This window comes from Lotus japonicus, chromosome 1 (assembly GCF_012489685.1).
Source record: "Lotus japonicus ecotype B-129 chromosome 1, LjGifu_v1.2".
Taxonomy (NCBI): Eukaryota; Viridiplantae; Streptophyta; class Magnoliopsida; order Fabales; family Fabaceae; genus Lotus; species Lotus japonicus.
The window spans coordinates 45,076,039-45,099,542 of NC_080041.1; the positions used below are offsets into that span (position 1 = coordinate 45,076,039).

Here is a 23,504-nt window from a genome sequence, read left to right on the forward strand (position 1 = left end):
TTTTTATAGGTTTATCTACTTGGGAGGAGGAGAGGAGTGAGAGAAGAGTGCTGGTGGTGGTGGTGTTGGGGGAGGGAGGTTGGAGGAGGAAAAGGGTGGTGGAGGTGTTGGTGGGTGAGGAGAAGGGTGGTGGTGGAGAGAGAGGGGGGTGGGAGAAGGGTGTTGTGGTGGTGGTGGAAGAGAGAGATGAGTGGGGGAGAGTCCGAGAGAGAAAGAAAAGGTGACATAGAGAAAAGAAGTTGACTTTTCAACTGTTTGGGACTAAATTGACATTAGGTTGATAACATTAGGGACTAAATTGATATCTAAGTGGCGTTTAATGTGACAACTCAGCATTTTCGTTAACGTCCGTCAACGTTTTTTAACCCAGGGACTAACGTGAAGGAGTTTTGTCACATTCAGGGACCGTGTGAGACATTTTCAAAGTTTAGGGACCAATATGAAGGCGGCTGACACATTCAGGGACCAAGTTGGCTATTTACCCATATTATATCCTTTTGCTTTAAGAAAAAAAATATTCCTACTCCGTTATCATAAATTTTTTATTTAAAAACTTGTGCATTTTATTTATGCTTTTCTCATCAAGGTGTTTTCAATTTTTTTATAATTAAAACTGGAGCATATTGCACAAGCTATCTTGAATCAATAATTAGTGATTACAGAGAAGTTGATTTTGCTACCTTGAACAATTTTCTTTTTTGTTTTCATGATTCTAAGATTATATAAAAATAAATTAAATAAAAAACTATAGAAGAAAAGATGCAGATAGAACTATATGGGCTGGATATACTTTAACACATACTGCAAAAAAACAAACAAAAAGGCTGGGCAAGTCCCACAAATGGTGGGGGTTTTGGTGTTGGAGGATGAAGGTGATATGTGGTGTTGCTGAGTTTGTGGCTGATCATGTTCCCACAAAAGTGTTGAAGCTTGTTGCAGAGACATGCAACAGTGGGACTTTCCAATTTTCTTGATCAGTTTTTATCTTTCCTTCACTTCTCCTTTCCAATGAATGGCCTGCTAGCTTCCATATCTTAGCTTCCGGTTTTGAGAGGTATAACATCTTGCTAAGATATACCTCTCAAAACCGGAAGTTGTACGTTTAGGTTCGTAATGATATATTTTTGCTTGTCATAAAAAAACTGTGGTAAAGATATATAAATATAATTGATGTAGAACAGTCCAAGTATAGATTACTATTCTAGGCTAGCGTGTTCTTCTAACTCAAATATTAGATAATTATTTATAGAAGAAAACTCAATCGCATGTATAATAGTCACAAGCTTCCATTATGCTTAAAATGAAATTTATTCGTCTAATGAAACCACAAATACCCTTATCAGCTGTTACAATACTACTCAAATGAAAAAAGATAAACGAGAATCCCTAAATAACAATAAATAATTCCTAATAAAAAGCCATAAATAAATATAGAAACTAAATAGCTTGATCCCTGTAAATTATGTTCTCGGTTTCTGGAGCAGATGCAGTTGTTCCATGAAGTTTAGTTCTGCAGAAGTTCAACAGAGAAAATAGAGATTTTTCAATGAGAGGATAATCTAATTCTCATTGACTATATTGTAATACAGAAGATAAATATATAGCACAATCTGAATAATTGAAGGTGATTATGATAGAATACTTCCTTCCAGTTTTACATAGGAAAGGGAAATCAAACAAACCACTATTGCAATTTGGTAATAAGAATGTAAGGTAATTGAGGTGAAATACTTACATAGTCCTTGCAAACATCACAAGTTGAATGGTGGTCATTCACATAGCATGTTTTATGGAAATGGTTTCTTCCACATGTTACGAACTACAAAGCAAAGGATAAACATGTATAAGTAACACAAGCCAATAGAGGAAATGATCAAGCATGAACGTGTGCAATTTGGCTTGGAAATAGATAATCTCGCATCACCTCATTTTTTGTGATTCTTCTGTTGCAAGCTCTGCAGTGGAAGCATTTGGGATGCCAGTATGCATTCAAACTACTCTTATATGGCTGGCCAGACCCAATCTCAGTATTGCAGCCAGCACAAATCCTATTAAGCAAATATTGAACAACTTTTCATTAGAATCACAGGAATATATAGTTGATATTATAAGGTTTACTGGCCAATGTATGTATGTGAATCGGTGTTTGGAGCAGTGTTCACAATTGATTTTGGATAAATTTGACTACAGCAAAATTAAGTTGAAGTGAGATGAAAGTAAAGCAAAATCTATGATTGAATCCATTTAAGAAAAAGTGACTTTTGTAAGATAATGTTGTGAAATTAAGTTGATCTCATAATTGATTATGTCCAACGTGAAAGCTACTACCTCTAGCTTCTCACATGATTAATTTTGAGGCTGAAATCAATTCCTCAAAATGACTCACCAATGTCTATTTTATCCAAAACTTATTTTACCTAACGAAAAATCAAACACAGTTTATCTAATAGTCACGCCAAATAGATCTTGTTATATTAATTAATACCATCTTGAAATTAACTAGTCACTTGATGGATAGTTTTAAACAATTGACGCTTTATTACAAAATACCATGCCAAATTGAAGAAGTCAAATAGAACAATGGTTGAACTTATAATGTCAAATTTGTAAAACATGTTCTCGGCCTTTTAATTCATACCTGCTGGGTCCTGTTGGTTCTGCATCAGATTCAGAGTTACTTTTGCTAGAATTACAACCCATGAGGAGCTTAAGTATCTGCACATTGAACACCATGAGAATCATATATACACAGTCGGAGCTCAAGATATTGCTGACCAAGAGTCATTGTTTGATGCATGAACTCCAAACCAAATTAAAGGAAAAGAAGGTTAATAACAATGATAATTTGAATATAAAGATATTTAATTATTTTTTACAAACAAACTTTTTCATTGCAAAATCAAATAATTATTACACCCAGACCCATTAAAAAACAAACTCATTTGTTCTTACTAGAATCGTTTGGATTTTCTAACAACTTCCACGTTTCAAAAGAATTTTTTTTGGCTACATAGGAAGGAAGTAAAATAAACATAAAATATTAATCAAAGGACATTTAATTTACTTAAACGAAATTTAACACTTTCACACATTGGACATGCGAAGGTGAATGCTTAAAATTATCATGTTTTTTTATCATTCGGAGCTTAAAATTTTCATGTATTCATTCAAAACAAGACCCATTATGTTATAACAACTAAATTATATTGCCATCCATTTAAAACATGGATTCACTATGTCACAAGCAAAACAAATAGAAAATAGAGAAGGCAAATATGGTTACCTTCTTGTCAAACGACAGCTCCTTCTCTTCCCCTACTTGTTGCTCTCCTTCTGAACGTGTCTTTCCACCACCAATCCTCCTTTATTTATAATCGTTCTCCTAGGTTAGTTGTTTCAAAATTTCACCTGTGTATTTCATGATGAAATCTGATTAGATTTATTCATTTCTTAGAATTACATTTATTATTTTCTAGAATCTTTATATTAATTTTTAGAATCAACTGTTGATTGTGTTCCAAAACCTTCTATTAATTATATTTAATTCTTAATCTTTTTTATATGACCTTTTTAAAATTTTTATTTTTTCATTTATTTTCGTTTTTTACTATTTTATTATTTTTTGAGTTTTCTGAATTATTTAATTTATTATTTTTTCATTTTAATTTTCTTTTTTTCTTTTTTTTCTTTTTTTATGATTTTTAATTACACAATTAATTGAATAAAATTAAGGATTAAAATATACATAAGTCGGGCAAACACAGTGCCGACAAGATTAAAAATAATGTAGATAAAAATATTGGTACATTAATAATTTTAGTTTTTTTGGTTACTAATCAATATCAATATCAATATCAATATCAATCATCAATCATCAATATCAATATCAATATCAATATATATTAAAAAAGAACAACTTCTAACATGACGTGTCAGCACCAGATTAATTCTTAGTGACATGTCATTCTCACGTTAATTTTCTTAAAAAAAATTTCACGTGTCATTCTCAGGTATTTTTAGAGTATTAATTAATTTTTATGGTATTTTTATTGAATTTTCGGATTTTTAATTAATTCAGGATTTTATGAGTTTTTATTGTGATTTGCTAGATTTTGGTAGTTTTTTATCTATATTTGTTTCTCTATTTTAGATTAGTATCTACATAAAAATATATTTTTTTAAGATTTTGTTTTGTTTTTATTGTTATTTGTTAGATTAGTTTATTATTAGTCTTATCTCATCTCATCTCATCTATCTATCTATCTATATATATTAGAAAAGAACAACTTTTAGCATGACGTGTCGCTCTCACAGGCCAAGTTAGTGACGTGTCGCTCCCAGATTAATTCTCACATAATATTTTACATGTAAGCTCTTTCTCCTTGGCCTCACTTGCCACATGTGCCTTGATTTTTACTTACCTTATTTCTCCTTAATAAAAAAATACATTTTTAAATTTTAGATTTGATTAGGATTTAGGTTTTATATTTCTTGATTTTAACTTAATTTATTTTTTATTTATTTTTAGAGTATTAATTAATTTTTATGGTATTTTTATTGAATTTTCGGATTTTTAATTAATTCCGGATTTTATGAGTTTTTATTGTGATTTGCTAGATTTTGATAGTTTTTATCTATTTTTATTTAGTACATTTTTAAATTTTAGATTTGATTAGGGTTTATGTTGTTTTTTTTGTATTTTATCTTAATTTATATTATTATTTATTTTTAGAGTATTAATTATTTTTTATGGTATTTTTATTGAATTTTCGGATTTTTAATTAATTTCGGATTTTATGAGTTTTTAATGTGATTTGCTAGATTTTGATAGTTTTTATCTATATTTATTTAGAACATTTTTAAATTTTATATATATTAGAAAAGAACAACTTCTAGCATGACGTGTCGCTCTCACATGCCAAGTTAGTGACGAGTCGCTCCTAGATTAATTCTCACCTAATATTTTACATGTAAGCTCTTTCTCCTTGGCCCCACTTGCCACATGTGCCCTGATTTTTCCTTACCTTATTTCTCCTTAATAAAAAAATACATTTTTAAATTTTAGATTTGATTAGGATTTAGGTTTTTTATTTCTTGATTTTATCTTAATTTATTTTTGATTTATTTTTAGAGTATTAATTAATTTTTATGGTATTTTTTATTGAATTTTCGGATTTTTAATTAATTCCGGATTTTATGAGTTTTTATTGTGATTTGCTAGATTTTGATAGTTTTTATCTATTTTTATTTAGTACATTTTTTAAATTTTAGATTTGATTAGGATTTATGTTGTTTATTTCTGTATTTTATCTTAATTTATATTATTATTTATTTTTTTATGGTATTTTTATTGAATTTTCGGATTTTTAATTAATTCCTGATTTTATGAGTTTTTATTGTGATTTGCTAGATTTTGATAGTTTTTATCTATATTTATTTGGTACATTTTTTAATTTTAGATTTGATTAGGATTTATGTTGTTTATTTCATGATTTTATCTTAATATAAAATCTGTGATAAGTGATTTAAATCAATAATACATCCCATCAGCAAAAACCCTCTTAAAACCCTGCCTACCTCCACTATCTCCTCCATGGAATTCATCTCCTCCATGCAATTTTCATCTCATCTCTCCACTGAACGGAACCACCCCCACAAAATCGTCTCATCTCTCAACGGAACCACTTTGCCATCGACTTGCAATCGCATCCCTCCGATTTGCTGCCTTGGACTGATTGGGAAGGTTGCAGATGGAGGTTTCAAATTATTTTCTTCCTTTGCTTGCATAATATGTTATGGTTTTTTTCAATTTTATTTTACTTTACCTTTAACTTTCATTCACTCATGTTTGACTTCAAGGTCAATTTCGTTCATCACTTGCCATGCTAATTTCAAATTCTTTTCTTCAGGTTTTTTTTTATAGATATTCCACCAAAAGAGATTCTTTGGAAGCCATGGATGGTGAGTCCATTTTATATTCTATATGGAATTTTGCAATATTTTGATTTGTTTTTTATGTTTTCTGATTCTCCTTTGTATGTGATTCTACAGGAAATATTTTATTCTATTTTAGAGTTATTTTTAGAGTATAAATCAATTAGGATTTAGGTTGTTTATTTTTATCTTAAATTAATTAATACTCTAAAAAAATCCGAATTTTTATCGTATTTTTATTAAATATTTTTTAAAGATTTTGTTTTGTTTTTATTGTCAATTTGTTAGATAGCCTCTCTTATGTTGTGCTATTTTATCTTGAAACCTGAATTTTAAAAGATTTTCCCTAATTATCTAAGATTTAAATAAATTATATTTTGAAAGAAGATTTACTACTACTCCTTACTAAATTTATAATGATGGCTTCGACTCCCCTCTTTGTCACGTTCCATGACTCAATTGGAGAGCTGGCCGGAAAAAGTGGTGAGCATTCTCCCTTTTCCTCTTCAAATTCCTTCTTTGCATAGTTTTGTTTATGTCTAATCTTATTTTGACTCGGGTTATAGGTGATGGTTCCGCCAATCTACCTACGTGTGTTGCTCCAAAATTAGTTTCTTGATATAATATTGTAGGTTGAAATGATTTTCTTGATCTAAGACATATTATGATTTGTTTTCTCAGACTATGCTAAGGAATGAAGAATGCAGGAGATTTCAAAAAAAAATTAGAGAAGAATTGTTGAAGTACATTAAAGGCTCGAGATAGAGTTTGGGAAGGAAAAACATGTGGCTTAATGCTTTTAATTTCTGAGGTAGGAGAATGAATCTTTTTAGTTAAAAGTTCTTTATGTCTAGCATTTGATTCATAAGATTAATGTATTGGTTTGAAGCTACTTATGTGTCTGTTTTTAATTTTATTCTTTATGTGTTTTGGTTGGTTCAATTAGGCTAATTTGAATCAAATGCCTTAAAGAAATCAAGGCACTACTTGAAATAAGGTATGAGAAGCTAGAAGAAGGAAATGAGTTGTAGGCAGGAGAATAGAGAGACAGAGAGAGAGGAGGGTGATTGCACACAAAGAATGCTAATGAAGTGGATATGTTACTTTCAAACAAAAGCTATATTGGATAAGATTTGAAAAATAATTTAAAGAAATTTTAAAATTATTTTCCAAGAACTCCTATGCCATTTTGTTATAGCCTTGCTAAACTATTCAACTAGGTTCTCTAATGCTTTGTTTGATATGGTAGTGAAAGAGAAGAGAGAAATAGAGGAGAGAGAGATAAGAGTTAGTGTGTTTGATTGGCAAGGGATGAGAGATAAAGGGGCAGATTTTGTGGGTCCAATGTATTTTTTCAATCTTCTCATTTTGAGTAGACATAGAACAAAGTTTGATCAATTTTTTTAGCTTTCCAATTGTAATCTTATTAAGTTTTTTGGTTATTGGGAGGGAGTAATCTTATTAATTTATTAAGCCTATCATTGTTTTTATATTTTGATATTTTTATTTTTATTTAAATGTCGATTCATGGCAAACTAATTCCCTCTCTTATTCTCTATTTAACCCAACGATGGGAGAGAATCTACGTCATTCTTTCTCTACTATCACAGCTCTCATACAAACAACTTATATAATTTACTCTATACCACACGTATTTCTCTATACTCATCACATTTTGTTATATTTTTTATTAATGTCAACTCCAACAATCAATTTGCCGTGCAACGCACGGGTAAAAAACACTAGGGGATAAACAAGGGGTAGTTTCAAACTCCAAGCGCAATGTTGTCTACCAAGAAGTTTTTGAGAACATATGAGTGGTTAGTTTAATTTTTTATCTTAATAGTTTTTTTAATACAAACTGACTTCTAAGTGACCTAACTTTATTTCATTGTTAACATGATGTCTATGACATCTTATAAGTTGATGAACATCTGATGCAAAAATATTATTGTCGGTTTAAGGTTCGTTCTATTTTCCCTTACAATGAAATAATTCTTTATTGATTAAAACAAGTATGTACAAAGTCTGATATATATATCTTAAATTTTGTAGGCACCCTGCAATATTGGCTCAAACATGGATGACTTGAAATAAAAAAAATGAGGTCATGCTTTATGATTTATCTTTCACAATTCAGATTTGTGCTACTATCACGTTCTTTTTTTTTTCCATGATTAATATGTATTTATCATCTACTTTATTGGTGATTCTTTTTTGTCCACTTTCCTTAGCATTTCAGACTCTTCTATTTCATCTATTGTTTAATAATCACTTTTTTTTAAATTAAATATGTAACAGAATCACAGTTGTTATCTAATGTATTGACACGTTGAATTTTTAGAAAAAGAATCACGTGCTATTTCTTCCATTTTTAAAAAAAGAATAATTTTTTAATGAATGTACTAAGGGTGGAATCACGTTGTGGTAATAGGACAGTCATCACCCTTAGACACAAAATTGTTACTTGATATACTATAAAAGATCATAAACTCCCTATATATTTCGGCTCTTCTCCTTTAGAAGACAAATTTTAAGTAGACGAATCAATATATATTTCTTACACATTTTATTATTATATGCAACTAAAGTAGTGTTGACAAACTACTAATAAAAAAGTCAAACTTTTTTTTTGAAAGATAAATATATATAATATCAAAAGGCTTGAGAGCAAACTCTTAAGCAGGAAATACAAACCAACCAACACCGGCGGAAAAAACCCGAAAGTACACCCAAAGATCGAGCCAGACAAAAACCAAACAGAAGAAACCCAAAGACAGAAAGGTAGGAAAACCTAGAAAGTGCCGGAAAGAAAACAGGACAGAGCAAACAAACCAAAAAAAAAATTCCTATATATTTCATAAATTTTGTAGGTACCTTGCAATATTGACTCAAACTTGGATGACTTGGTATAAACACAAAATGATGTCATACTTTATGATTTATCTTTTACAATCCTGATTAGTGTTACTATCACATCCTTTTTTTTCCATAATATGTGTTTATCGTTTGCTTTATTGGTGATTCCTTATATCTATTATTTGTGTCATTGTTTTCATGTTCATGAAGAATGTGAAACGATTTCATCTTGATCTTAATCAGGCTTAGATGACAAGTCTTTTGGTCCACTTTGCTTAGCATTTGAGACCCTTCTATTTCATATGTTGTTTAATATATTTTAAATAATCAAATAATTGATTGATGTATCAAATACGATAGACATATTCCCCGTGCAACGCGCGGGTAAAAAAACACTAGAATTTCCCCTTCTATATTGATTTATGAAATTTATAAGATTTTGTTTCTCTGATAAATGAGAATCCATTGAGTAAGATGATTTGCATTTAAGTCTGCTCTGAAACCTAAAAGCGGTTGTTGTTTGTATTTGCGTATAATTTTCAATTGTATGTTTTAATTTTAAAGTACTATAATGCTATCTACGTGAGATTTTGTTTTATATAAAAAGTATCATTATACTTTTTTTTATACAATCATTATATTCTAAACTAATTAATTGATATTATTTTAATAGAATAAATTTAATATAATTAACTTTAGTATTATTTTCAAAATTTTAAGAGTGTATATTTATATAAGTATATAACTATAATAATTTGATAATAAGAAAAGTAAGAGGAATACAAAATATTAATACATATGTACTATAAAATTATGACCTGAATTTATTAGTGCTAACAAATTAGAGTTACGAGATCTCACGGGGAGAAACATTTTACATGAAAATGAAAATTTGTACGAGTTAAAAAAAAATAATTCATTTTCTATAACTTAAGTGTATTTTTAATAATTTAAAAAATATTTATATATTTATGTATTGTTATATATCTAAAACACAAAAACATTACCCTTTATGCAACACGAGTATACATCTTCACAAACAAAATTCAGTTATACCTCACATATGCAAAAATTAAAGTTTTTAGTTTATTAACTTCTGTGTTTTTCAAAATTTGTGCTCTTTAAATATCTACATCTTTATTATGATTATTCTTACATTCTTAGCATCTTAAATATTTATAATTTAAAATATGAATCGATGTATCAAATATAATAGACATATTCCCCGTGCAACGCGCGGGTAAAAAGCACTAGTTGAGATTAGAAAACAATAACTTCTAGCATGACGTGTCAGCACCAGATTAATTCTTAGTGACGTGTCATTCTCACGTTAATTCTCATAAAAAAATTCCACGTGTCATTCTCAGGTATTTTTAGAGTATTAATTAATTTTTATGATATTTTTATTGAATTGTGATCATTGTTATTGCTCACCTTTCTTTTCTTGGATTTGCCTCCTCTATATTGTGGACTGCACTCTAGAATTTAACAACTTCAGTGTTTGTTACTGTATACATATGCATGTAGTTTTGTTATTTAATCAACAATGATATAGTTCTCTGACATAGTGTCATCTAAAGTTGCATACTTCACTTTGTTATTCCTAACCCTATTTTATTAGTTATAGCATCGTATTGAATGTTGTTTTTAATAAAATATATACAAATTGAATAATTTTTTTTTTTTTTGAAAGATGAAGATTAATATTAAAAAAAGGATCATAGTACAAGGTAGAAAGGAACGCAGCATTAGAGCCAACATTGCCCTAACACAACTTCCACAAAAGCAAAAAGGAACATCCAGGATACAAGGGAAAACAATCCTATGTAAAACAAAGACACAACTAGATGCTTTCCACATTCGCGCCCCTCCTGTCCTCTACAAGCTCCCATATGGGATCCTGAATTTCACAGCCCTTGTTTGCTAAATAATCTGCAATTATATTACCTTCTCTGTAGGTATGACGAATTCCCAAGCAATTAATCTCAGTCATCAATAGGTCGATTTGGTTCAGTTCATTCATCAGCTTCCAGGGCCTATAGCAATTGTAGAATCACTTTCTAAAATGACATTCCTGAATAGGAACTGCTGACAGAATAGTAGTCCCTGTAATATTGCTTTTACCTCTGCTTCATAGGCCCATCCATAACCAATTCCCATTGCAAAGTATCCCATAAATTTCTTATCAGAATTCCTAATCACTCCACCTATCCCACTGATACCAGGATTTCCCCTAGATGCACCGTCTACATTACATTTCAGCACCCCAATGTCAGGTGGTAGCCAAGCAATCTGTCTAGGGATTGAGTGGGAAGCAGGTAGTTTGATATTTCTCAGGTTCAGAGCAATCTGATCAGAATCAAAAGGGCAATTTTTCCAAACATTTTTTACCCACCAAGCTGTTCTCAAAGCATAAAAATCTTCCACCTCTTGCATTTGCACCCTCCTGCCTCTGAAAATAATGTTGTTTCTCTCCATCCATAGGGACCATACCAGAGAGAAGGGGATGAAGGACCAAACTGTGGAATCTAATCCTGTGGTAATATTGTTCCATTCTTCAAAAAGTGCCAGTAATGAATTTGGGATTGACCAAGATATGCCTTCATTTCTAATTATGCTATACCATATGCTGCTTACCAACGGACAAAGCAAAAAGAGATGGTCACAAGATTCTTCACCAAGATTGCATAAACAGCATAATCTGTTCTCTTCATTAATGACACCTCTCCTCCACAGATTCATCTTTGATGCCACCTTATTATGGCAAGCTTGCCAACACAATAACCAAACCTTCGGTGGGATTGCTTTCCTAACCTGCTCAGGGACCTTAAAGTTTACCTCTTCTTGAACATTTTCATCCACCCAAGAGCATAGCTTTCTAACCGTGAAATAGCCATTTCCGCTACCACACCAAATTAAGTAGTCTTTAGCATTGACTGCTGGGATTCTGGAATTGATAGTGTGCCTGAATTCAGAGTATGTTTCCAGTTCCCAACCCAAAAAATCCCTCCTAAATGGAATGTCCCACAGCCATTTGTTTCTTACAAACATGCCAATTTCAGATATGAAAGTTGTTTTGTTTGTACATAATGCAAAAATACGAGGGAATTGGGCAGCCAAGGTTTTGTCTCCAATCCAAATGTCTAGCCAGAATCTGGTGTTCTCCCCATCACCAATTCCACACAGCAATTGATCCTTGAATCCCAGGGCTAACAAAGAATTTTCCTTTAGAATAGAGCAAATGTCTTTCAAGATAGCTGAAAAAACCCCTCCCTCTTCCAGAACTGAGTGTAGAAGAAGTATCTTGCTGTTCCACTTATATTTTCCTGCAATGATCCTTCTCCACAGGCAATTCGACTCTGAGCCATACCTCCAAGCCCACTTCAGTAATAGAGCTTTGTTTTTTCATGCTAGATGCCCCAATCCAAGACCCCCTTTGTCTCTTGACTTGCATACTAGTTCCCACGGGATCCACACAATTTTCTTTCCTCTTTCTTCTCTCCCCCATAGAAATGCCCAGTATATTTTCTCCACTTCCAGAATAATGCTTTTCGGTGCCTTAAATAGACTCATCCAATACACAAGTATAGAATTCAGAGCAGCCTTTAAAAGGGTCAACCTTCCACTCAGGGATATATATTTAGAATTGTATGATCTACCCTTCTTCCTCAACTTGTCTATCATTGGATCCCAAAAGGCCAATCTTCTCGGGTTTCCACCAAGAGGTGCTCCAAGATAGGTGATAGGTAGAGATCCCACTGTCCACCCATAAATCTGAGCAACTCTTTCAACCTCTGATACTTCCATGTTACAGCCAATGAGAACAGATTTTGCCATATTAAGTCTCAACCCCGAAGCAAACAGAAAAGCAAAGAGAGCATGACATAGGAGTTCAAGTTGCTTATCATCTTTTTCACAGAAAAGTTGTGTGTCGTCCGCGAACTGGAGATGGTTCAAAGCCTCTGCATTGCCCATTCTGACTCCACTAAAGAGGGTAGTTCCCGAGTAGCCCAGTAATTGATTCAGTAAACATGACAAGCCATTCACACATAAGTTGAATAGGAGAGGGGATAGAGGGTCCCCTTGCCTCAAGCCCTTTTCTATGTCAAAAAACATGGATGGTGAACCATTTACCAACACAGCTAGAGAGGCAGTTGTAACACAATTTTTGATCCATAGAATCCATTTCTCCCCAAAGTTCATTTCTTCAAGTATGTCAAATAGGAATCTCCATTCTATTGTATCATAAGCTTTGGCGAAATCGAGTTTAAGAATATACCCACCTCCTTCACTTTTATTTAAGAAATCAGCCACCTCCGAAGCGATTAGAATACAATCAGTTATTTGACGACCCGGAGTAAAGGCAAATTGGTTTTCTGTGATTATCTTCGGCATTATCCGCTGCAATCTGGCCGCCAGCACCTTTGAGACTAGCTTGTAGACACTTCCTATTAGGCTTATAGGCCTAAAATCAGCAACTTCAATAGGGCAAGGTGTTTTTGGTATTAACGAGATGAATGCAGCATTTAACCCTCTAACAAGTTTTCCATTTGCGTGAAATTCCTCAAAGAATTTGCATATATCTCCTTTGATCAATGGCCAAAAATGTTTGAAGAAATTGAAGTTGAATCCATCGGGTCCCGGTGCTTTATTGCCATCACAATTCTTGATCACGTCCCATATCTCATTTTCAGTGAAACCTTCCTCCAAGGATCTTTTTTCCCCATTAGATAGCTTGGCCAGATTTGAACATTTTACCTTTGGTCTTGAAACCTCCTCACGGGTAAAGAAAGATTGGAAGTGTTGTCTAATGGCTTCTTTGATTATTGTTGGGTCAGTTGTTTCAATATCATTCACTCTGAGCCTATAAATGTGATTTCTAGCTCTTCTGGATTTGCTCACAAAGTGGAAGAACGATGTATTCTTGTCGCCCTCCTTCAACCACCTGACTCGTGATTTTTGCAGCCATTTGGACTCTTCTTTTCTATACCCTTCCCAAAGCCCACTTATCACTTGGCTTCTCTTGTTTCTCAGTTCCTCCGACATACCTTCATCCTCAAGCCTTTCCATGACATTTTGGAGTTCCCCTTCAAGGGTCTTAATTTTTTCCTCATTCTGAGAGCAAGAGTGCCCTTTCCATTCTTTTATTTTCAGTTTCAGCTCTTTGAATTTTTTCTGTAGTACATACCCAGACCAGCCTTGTACAGTAGTAGTATTCCACCAATCATGAATTAATCTGTCAAATTCCTTGTCAAGTAGCCAATTATTGTAAAACAGGAACGGTTTTGGTCCTGAATTAAATTGACCCATTGCTAACACAACTGCTCTATGGTCCGACAAGCCCCAATTTTCTACACGTTGGGTGGCTTCTTCAAGAGATGACCAAGATTCTTCATTTAACAACCAGCGATCAATTCTGCTCCACACCCCTCCATTCCTAGAGCTAAACCAGGTGAAATCTGAATTCTGTAAGGGGAGATCAATTGAGTTCCAATCATTGACAAAATTCGTGAATGAGGCATCCGAACCCCCCATCCTTCCACTCCTGTCTTCAAGGTTTAGAGTAGCATTGAAATCCCCTCCTAAAACCCACCCACAATTCCAATTCCTGAGAATGTCTCCTAATTCTAGAAACATTGCCTCTCTTTCTACTTCAGTGTTCGGCCCATATATATTTCCAATCACCATAGTAGCATTGATCGTGTTGTCATTAGCTACAATGAATACATACCTCTCTCCTTTCAGGACTTGATTTAGGGAAAAAGCAGATGATTTCCACATTGTTAGTAGTCCACCTGCAGAACCTCTCGCCGGGACCACCACACACTCAAAGTTTAATGCCTTGGCGAAATTAAGGGCCAGTTTCTCCTTCTGTGAATCAAGCTTTGTCTCCTGCATAAGTACTAATTCTGGGTGAGCTTTCTTCACAGCCTCCTTTACTTCCCTTCTCTTCTCTGCGCTTCCCAATCCCCTGACATTCCAAGAAATCCAATTTCTCTCCATGATTAGGTTCCACAATTGGAAGGAACGCACCTAAATCAGATTCTAGAGAGGAAATGGCAGATTCATCAGGACCATCAAACTCCAGCCCAAGAGTTTTACCCAGAAGCCATACTCTTGTGCTCCTCGTCAGGTATCTTCCAGTACCACTTCTTTCTGGCTGGCTAGGTGACACTGCTACTGATTGAGAATTTCCAATGGATGGGAGTTTAGGTTTCCTACCTCTCTTCTTGGCTAATTGAGGCACAATCGGTACAACACTCGAGGTCTGTGGCACCAAATTGGAGCTTAAAGTTTTCTTGGGTCTACCTCTTCTCTTCTTAGCGGAAGTAATTGGGGTCTCCGATTCTCCCACAACTCTGTGGTTATGAGACAGTGGGGAAATTTCATTTGACATGTCCACAAAAATTGTAGTCCCAACTAGGAGAGGCCCAATAAAAGTGTTTGTGTATCGGGTACTTGGGCCTTTTGTGCCCATCTCACAGCCCAATTGACTTTCTAATGGTTTCCACCTCCAGCTGTTCTCTCCAGTGATATTGACGGTTTGAATTTGTTCCCTATCCACCAACTTGAGTACATTTGACCCTTTAAAAGTCACCTCCAGATCACGTGCGCCTCCAAAAGTTACCTTAAGATCTGAGGGAAACCCGTTCCAGAGACCATCCAGTCCTGTCAAAACAAAGTTGAGGCAAATGTTGTCCCCTGCTCGTACCACTATCTGTCCATTCTCAAAAAAGCACCAGTTGCTGAAGGTCTCCTTCTTTGAATTTTCAAAAAAATCCCCCAAAATGTCTTCATTGGTCCGTACCCTTTCTGATGCTACTCTGCACATCATATTTGTAGCTTCGTTGACCCCTACCTCCTGACAGGGTGGCGTCCCTGTTTCCAACACTTCCGATGAGGCACTCTCATCCTCTTTTGCGTCTTCAGATTCCTCCACCACCGTCCCCTCTGAGGCCCGAGGCGAATCGTTCATTCCTGTGCTGGAGTTGTCCATGCCCCAAATCGCCTGAATCAGTTGATCTTCAATCTCTCTCGTATCTTCACCTTCCATCATCACAGTGATGCTTTGGTCTTCAACTTGAATATCCACTTTCCTTCTTTCGACGAAAGGTGTCGGTGTACTCACCACCATTCTGGCATAATCAAATTTAGCACGGTTTTCTGTTGCTTCATCCACACAAACGAACTCCCCCACATGACTTGCCAATAAAGCAAAGAAATCTCTATTCCACAGTCCCAACGGAGTGTGCCAAATCCTTATCCAAGTGAAGTATCTGGTGGGTTTGTCGAAAGATGTAGCAGGTTTCATAACTGTAAATATGTTACCAAGCTCTCCTTCATTACTGAGAAACTGAAACATCTCTTCTTGAGTGCCAAATTCGATTGCAACTTCCCTAGCCCCCATCGAAGACACCTTGATCTGAGACCAGCTATGACATCGCAGAAAATCCTCCACCTGTTGAGTGCTTTGCAGCCCTCGCAGCGATGCCACTATTGTTCTCCCTACCCTCTCCTTATCTTCATTTTTCATCTGGTAAGATCCTTCAGACATCTCAGACGTTTTCCTTTCAGTGATGGCTTCACTCTTTTGTTTCCATATCTGATTTGTAGTTGTCTGAGCTCTGTTGTGTCTTCTGATGTGCTTCCGATTCACCTCGATGGACTTAGAAAAGAAAGGATATCTGGCTATGGACACGTGAATGGTTTTGTTCCCAAGTTTAGATCCATTTAGCAATCGGATGGCCTCTTTTGCATCTGCTACATCGTTGAATCTCACAAAGCCAAACTTGCTTCTTCTATGCTTTTTTCTCATTTTCTGCACAAAAATCCCAGCTGTCCTTCCGAACTTTGAAAAGGTTTTCTTGACTTTGTCATATGACATATTGTCGTCCAAACCATCAATGAATAAGGTGCAACGACTTTCTTTTTCTTTATCTTTGCAAAAGCTCCTTTGGGCCCTATAATGGGATTGTGCTTGTCTGCCTTGGATGTGTTTTGCTTGATGAAACTCCCTCTGCTCCGAGCTCCTTACCACAGGTGCCCCCATAAAATTTGATTTTTGTTTCTCCAAAGCCGCCTTTGAAGATTCTGCATTCGCATCGAATCTCCATGGTTCCTTGCCCCTGCTGATCCTCAGCTTGTTGGCCCCTTTTGCTCCATTCCCCTTTGGTTCTAGAGAGAAGGAGGAACACATCTCTCTTACAAATTGAATAATTCTAAATAGTTAGTGTATATTTTTTTTTAAAAAAAATTGTATATTGGAAAACACAAAAAGCCGTTTGAATTAATTTTTTGAATAGGTAACTGGATTTAAATTCAAGGCATTTATAAAAAAAAATCACATGTTGACCAAAAATATGAAGAAAAATCCAACAAGTTATCCAAGCACATGTTAACCTTTTTAAATTTTAGATTTGATTAGGATTTAAGTTGTTTATTTCTTGATTTTATCTTGGGTATTTTATTTTATTTTGAGAGTATTAATTAGTTTTTATCGTATTTTTATTAAATTTTCGGATTTTTATTTAATTCAGGATTTTATGAGTTTTTATTGTGATTTGCTAGATTTTGTTAGTTTTTATCTATCTTTAGTTAGTATCTTTTTAAATTTTAGATTTGATTTGGATTTAGGTTGTTTATTTCTTGATTATATCGTTGATCTTTTATTTTATTTTTGATTTATTTTGAGGTTATTAATTAATTTTTATGGTGTCTTTATTGAATTTTCGGATTTTTATTTAATTTATGATTTTATAAGTTTTTATTGTGATTTGCTAGATTTTGATAGTTTTTATCTATCTTTAATTAGTACATTTTTAAATTTTAGATTTGATTAGGATTTAGGTTATTTATTTCTTGATTTTTTCTTAATTTGTCTTATTTTTATTAAATATTAATTCCATGAAAAGGGAGTTGATCTGGTGCTGAGGGTCCACAGAGCTATCATGGACACGCAGAGATTTGATGGTTGCTAGGTGAATTTGGCAGAGTTTCTCATTAGCTGCAGACTGCGGTTGTTTCTATATTGTTTCCATTTATCACCTAAGAGAAGTGTGTTTACTTAAATTTTCAAGCTCATGTAAGGATGTAACAGAAGGGGAAATTAATCAGGGACTGCTAAGTTAGTTAGATGTTATTATAGTAGTTACTTAGTACTAGAACGAAATGAGTTATAAATAGAGAGAAATTAAATTAGAGGAACACATTATGTAGCATTATATATCTCTCATTAAGTATGTCATTTAGTATCTGAAAATATTGTTATAGTATGGTATTGAACATGTCTTAAGCACAAGAGAAAGTTCTTCGTGCAACACATAGATAAAAAATGATTGTTTGAACTTATAGGTCGAAATCTAATTCCTATGAGTGGTAAATAAAAAATCAATATGATGTCATTACTTTTTTCATAACTTTTTGAAAATTTTAAAAAGAAATAAATATAAAGGCATGATAATTTGATGATTAAAATGTGTCGTGCGGAGATTAGAAAACATTAATATATATATATAGTGTATTTTTGTTTAAGTTAAACTATAGGGTTAAGAGTTCCCACGGGGATGAACATTTTACATGAAAATTCATGTAAAATTAACAGAAAAAGCTCCTACGGGGCAAAAAGCTAGAAATAAACTAAGGTATTGATCCATGCCTCAAACACAAGAGCAAATTTCACCGTAAAAACACTAGAAATATTTGTTCTGGAGATACACACAATTTTCTACTGCTTATCTTTCTGAAACCTAAAAGCGGCTATTGTTTGTATTTGCGTATAATTTTCAATTGATATGTTTTAATTTTAAACTACTATAATGCTACCTACGTGAGATTTTATTTTATATAAAAAGTATCATTATACTTTTTTATACAATCATTATATTCTAAACTAATTGATTGGTATTACTTTAATAGAAAAATTTAATATAATTAATTTTAGTATTGTTTCTAAAATTTTAAGAGTGTATATTTATATATGTTTATAACTATAATAATTGGATAGTAAGAAAAGTACGAGGAATAAAAAATATTAATACATATGTACTATAAAATTATGACCTAAATTTATTAGTGCTAACAAATTAGAGTTACGAGATCTCACTGGGAGGAACATTTTATATGTAAAATGAAAATTTGTAGGAGTTAAAAAAAAATTCATTTTTTCTATAACTTAAGTGTATTTTTAATAATTTAAACAATCATTATATATTTATGTATTGTTACATATCTAAAACACAAAAGCATTACCCTTTATGCAACACGAGTACATCTTCACAAACAAAATTCAGTTATACCTCACATATGCAAAACTTAAAGCTTTTGGCTTATTAACTTCTGTGTTTTTCAAAATCTTTATATTTGTTAATGAAGTGTATGCTTACAAAACACTAAAATTGAGTGTCTGAATTTATGTTCTTTAAATATCTACATCTTTATTATGATTGTTCTTACATTCTTAGCATCTTAAATATTTTATAATTTAAAATATTAATCGATGTATCAAATACAATAAACAAATTTCTCGTGCAACGCGCGGGTAAAAAACACTAGTGCTTAAAATGATAAAAATGATAAGACCACAATACCTGTAAAGACAAATTTTTTTTTAAAGGACTAATTTTTATAAAGGAAAACTATCTAGACATGAATGAGGTTTTAAATTTAACAAGAGAAACAAAGAATCTAAATCCTTGCCTGATTTTTCAATTAATTAACTTAACAAGAGAAATGTCAAAAAGAATTAAAAGTACGTTAACAGTAAGCTTAGACAATAGATCCAAGTGGCAAGATTTACCAATCAAAGTGTTGCTATTGAAGCAAGTTTACAACTGGGGACCAATTAAGATGAACCTAAAAATTATGCCTTTAGATAGAGGGATGAAGAGACAAAACTTAAAGATCATATCCAGGTAGCATATCCAGGTAGCTATAGCAAATAGAAAAATGAAACAGATCACAATCACTTTTATAAAATAAAAGTTAAGAGAGGGTGAAATATAAACGGTGAAGGTAACAAAGAAATGGAAACTTAATGAAAAAAAAAAAACATATATCAGTCTATATATACAGATTTTAAAGTAAAGAAGACCTACCTGAGAGAATTAATTTTCTAATTGATGGATACTTACCAGCAAGAAAAGCAACTTCAAATTCAAGATAAACCGAAGTTTGAAGCTCATTGAGTAAATTGCATTAGGAGAAAACCATAGACCATTCAAGCATTAAGAGAAGATACAAAAGCTATTATGCAGTGGGTGCACGTACCTCATTTTGACACAGCAGATATAAAATATCATTCAAAGAAAAGACCAGATTGGCATTGTTCTATTGCATCCAGTTTTTGCTAGGTAGTCCGCGAGCTGATTAGATTCCCTATAAAAGTGAAATACTCCCACACAATCCACATCTTCCATCAACATATAAATCAGCACTAAGTCATTTAATAATTTTCATGGACGATGTTCTTTATTAGAAACCCACCCAACTGCCAGTGCAGAATCGCTTTCAATTAACAGATGTTTGAGCTGAAATTCTTTACAAAACTTTAGAGCTGCTAGAATTCCTTTGACCTCCGCCTCAAAGGCCCATAATTCCCCTACAGCCAAGGAAAAGTAACCTCTATGTATCCTGCTCAAGTCTCTCAGAATCCCACCGATTCCACTCTTGCCCGGATTCCCTTGGGATGAGCCATCAACGTTAAACTTGATCAAGCCCGTCGGTGGTGGAAACCAGATTTTTGGCCTTACTCTAATCAGAGATTTATTCACCCTCAAGTCAGCGAAGTTGCAAGAGAAATCCACAGCTGAGTACGGGCATTCTTTCTACCATGCCTTCATCCATCCCATGATTCTCACAATATGCAAATCCCATGTGGATTCCATTGAGGATTGAGCATTCTGAAAAATAACATTATTCCGCACAATCCACAGGGACCAGCACAGCGAATACGGAATTAGATCCCAGAGAATTGAATCAGAATTGGATTGCAAAAAAGGCCATTCCATTAGCAGATCTTTAACTTGTTCTGGACAGCACCATAGCACACCTTCCCTTGACATGACAGCATACCACAGCTTCCATGAATATGTACATGACAGCATAAGGTGACCCGTTGTCTCGATTACAATCCCACAGCTGCTACATAAACCTTCGTTCTCAATTACAACCCCTCGAGCCATTAGATTATGTTTAACCGCAATTTTGTTTGCAGAAGTTTGCCATAGAAACAAAGCTACTTTAGGAGGAACGATCCGTTGCATTTTCTTTGGGATTATCCAAGCTTCCGGTCCCAGAAGTTGTACCTCCACTTGCTGGTACAGATCAAGTGATCATTTAAATTTCTAACTTGAAGGAAAAAAATAGATCCGTAGAATTTTTTTTTTTTTGAAAAGTGAAATCATATATGTATATGCGAAAACTGTTGAGGACAAAGTTCCCCCAAGTGAACTAACTTAGGAAACAACAAAAAGAATAAAAGACAACAGAAAGAAAAACAAAACAAGAAGCAAGACAGAAAACATAACAGGAACAGCAGCAGAACAAAGCCAAGGGCGGGCAGCAGCAAGCGAAAGAGCAATGATGGCAGCAGAAAAATAGAAGTTCATAGTAAGGCTCTCGAACCACGAAGGATCAAAGCCTAAAATTATAATACAGGAAATCCAAAATACGAAACCAAAGTCATAAACTTTGGACTAAATATACATAAAAACCGATGTGAAACAAAATAAACGAAAAATGGGAGGACAAGCATATGTGTCTACCACTAAATCACTAATGTTCCCTTTTTGAGGTTCGCCCTGTTTCTACCGCTAAACTAAACTGAGCCCTTAAAGAGTTCTCTTGAATCTTAAAAGTTTACAAGTGGGAAAAGGACAGTGGAGTTTGACCCAAATATACAAACTTGTCAACCAAAACAAAATGTAATATTGCGAAATAGGCACCAAAATGTAAGGACAGTGGAGTTTGGCCCAAATATACAAAATAAAAATTCTTTTGGGAACATGATATAAACTCCAATGAAAAAGGCATAAAACCTACTTCATGCTATAAACTTCACATATAAAGAAGTCTCACCTTTTTATAGCTTTCCATGCTTGTTCCCAGCATTGTTCGCCTTCATCACCCGGCCAAGGCATTCCAGAACTCTTCATCTTAGTTTTCGCATGGTCTTGCATATAGCTTACAAGATTTATTTTAGACCACATATAAACGTTGGCAATCCAAAAGAGGGAGGAAAAACTAGACAAAAGTACTGCCATGTGGGAAACAAAATAAGATTCCAAGTACCAAATATTATCAAAAGAAAATTGGTTCGAAATACTTTAATGAAATTACAGGCTTAGCATCAAAATCAAAATGCAAGGTACAGTTCTTACCAAAAATGGTAAGAAGAATCCTCTCCTTGTTTTGACCTATGATATCCATTCCTCTGTCATTGAAAAGCAAGTAATCACCAAATTAACACCACTCAGCTGAAAATGGCATCAAGGTATATATAGGCTCATTCCATGTACCTCCAAACAATGTAGCCCATGCAAATCTACAAAAAGGGAAAATGTGAAATCTAGTTTGTCAAACCTGTAAAATTAGCAAGCCCATCATCACCTATCTTGCATGAATCCAGATTTAAATACTCCAGATTTGTCAAACCTGTCCCAAAGGAACCACATCAGGAAAAAGGAAAATAAGAGAAATTAGAACAATGAACAAGTTGTATGCATGATGATAGCTAATGCAACAAGAGCATCAATGACCCACTTGTGGAGTACGAAACAAGTTACTCTCCCTATGGCACTCAAGAATACACAGGGCCTGTAATCTTTCGAGACCAGATGCGCTGTTATTAAAGAAACTTGAAGACAGTAGAAGGACCTCATTCAGTTATTGAAGAATTTGTTGAGTATATTGACTATTTAAGATAACACACATATGCAACACCCCACACCAACAACAAAATTAAGATTCCTTGATTGTGTGTCTTGGTCGTGACAATGCTGCCTCATTGATACACATAAGATTCCTTGTGTCTCGATTGCGAAGGAGAAGATTGTTTCAACCAATAAGCGACTGCATGCGGCGGCGATAACTGAAGACACCATGAACAAAACAACCAGCTTGTCGAGTTTCCAACTCCTGACCTTTATCTGCGATTCCATACATCAATAGAACCAATCATTGCAAAATCAAGGAATAGGAAGGAGGAATCAAACGCTCGGAAACATGACTCCAAAGCAAAACTCAAAATCAAAATCGAAGATCATAACAAACAGAAACCTAGCCAAAAATTCAAACAGTCGTTGAAGATGGGAGAGATGAGCTGAGCTTCCACCAAAACAAAGGATTGAAGAGCTCAGCTAGGGTTCCATGGAAGATTCTGAGGAGGAGAAGCACAAGCTCCTCAATGGAGGAAAAGGGACAAAGCTCATCGTGGAGCCAAGGATCGTGACAGATTTTCACTCTTGGAAGTTGGAAATATTAAAAACCAAATATAAGCTTTAAGTCCCTGAAATTGTAAAGGAAATCCAATTAAGTACCTAGAAAATATTTATATGAAATGTTGTCCCTGATTGTTTTCTAATCAAATTGGGTCTCTACACGAGTACACGTGCTTCAGTCTTATGTAGCTCAAAATTTACACAATTATCATTTATTTTTTCATTTTTCATTTTTAATTTATTCTACTTCACTACATAATGATTTAAAATTAACAA

The 23,504-nt window shown here is 33.7% G+C and overlaps 2 long non-coding RNA genes across 5 annotated transcripts; both read right to left on the reverse strand.

Moving 5' to 3' along the window:
• Positions 1 to 1,853: 1,853 nt before the first annotated feature.
• Positions 1,854 to 3,574, reverse strand: LOC130731857 (uncharacterized). Its single transcript, XR_009016854.1, has 3 exons — positions 3,284 to 3,574; positions 2,639 to 2,715; positions 1,854 to 2,048 (listed from the first exon to the last, which is right to left on the reverse strand). It is a non-coding gene; the product is annotated as an uncharacterized LOC130731857 (long non-coding RNA).
• A 15,967-nt stretch (positions 3,575 to 19,541) lies between these two features.
• Positions 19,542 to 23,263, reverse strand: LOC130730522 (uncharacterized). 4 transcript variants are annotated; one of them, XR_009016379.1, is made up of 7 exons: positions 23,068 to 23,260; positions 22,552 to 22,937; positions 22,372 to 22,443; positions 22,170 to 22,222; positions 21,868 to 22,045; positions 20,059 to 21,104; positions 19,542 to 19,720 (listed from the first exon to the last, which is right to left on the reverse strand). It is a non-coding gene; the product is annotated as an uncharacterized LOC130730522 (long non-coding RNA). The 4 variants fall into 4 exon arrangements; XR_009016402.1 differs by having other exon boundaries at positions 19,542 to 21,104; positions 21,868 to 21,972; positions 23,068 to 23,263; XR_009016372.1 differs by having other exon boundaries at positions 19,542 to 21,104; positions 23,068 to 23,263.
• Positions 23,264 to 23,504: the final 241 nt, after the last annotated feature.